Here is a 1108-nt window from a genome sequence, read left to right on the forward strand (position 1 = left end):
CTTCCTGTAACATTTTCTGTTTAAGGCATTGTATTTATGGCGAAGGATGGAGTACGCGGCGTAGGGAGAAGACAGGCCTGATTTTTTATAAAGTTTAAATGATTTAGTTTTCTGATTTTTTAAATGCTTTAGCTCTGAGTTAAACCACAACGAGTTACGAGGTCCGGTATTTTCTTTAACAAGAGGAATGAGTTTACTGAATATATTATTCAAGATTTTACTAAAGTGTAAGGCACTGTTCTCAACATCCCCATCGTACTCAGGGCAGATTATTTCAGATATAGCTATTTTAAGCTTTTCGTAGTTAGCGTATTTGAAAGAATATCGCCGACCTTTCGGCTTTCTAGTTTCAGGACAGTAACATGAATCGTAGGATGGTGCCAAGGACAACTCAAGTGGTGGGTGATAAGGGTCTATAGGTATAACTAAAGCATCGCCGCGTATTATAGTGCATTTAGCAGTATCATCAATAAACGCTAAATCAAGACATTTACCTAAGTTGTTGATAACTGAATTAATCTGATATAGACCGAGATCGGAAAGTTCGTTAAGAAATTGGTTAAGTACATCCCGAGAAGAATTTGGCACCAGAATTCCATCCACCGAATCCCAGGAAACAGGTTGCCCAGGTTGAAATCGCCGAGAACACAAAGGTTACAGTCCGGGTGGTTGGAGACAACTGCTGATATATTATCAACATGCGCCTTATATAATGAGTCAACACTACTCGGCGGGATATATGACGCGCAAATGAAGATTTTAGATTTACCATGTACAAGGACGCATAGTTGGTCTAGAAGTGAATCCATATTAGCCATGCGCGGGAGGGATGAACGAAAGCGACACTGAACAGCGATTAGCGCACCACCTCCTCTAGAAAAACCAGTTTTCATTGCATCACGAATTCAGCATTTTGCCACGATTCAATTAGTACAAAAATGTCATAATCAAGTTGAGCGCTCAGATTAAAAAGTGCTTTTCACTTGGTTCTGAGTCCAGATACATTTTGAATGGAAAGAAATAAGCTTTTTGAAGCGTTTGGTGTATTAGAGATAAGAGTGGGAGTCAAGGCGCATCAATACAAGGTGGTGTTGATTGATCAGCTGGT

Source organism: Rhagoletis pomonella, unplaced genomic scaffold (genome assembly GCF_013731165.1).
Source record: "Rhagoletis pomonella isolate Grant_MI unplaced genomic scaffold, Rhpom_1.0 Rhpom_scaffold_00007, whole genome shotgun sequence".
NCBI classification, from domain to species: Eukaryota; Metazoa; Arthropoda; class Insecta; order Diptera; family Tephritidae; genus Rhagoletis; species Rhagoletis pomonella.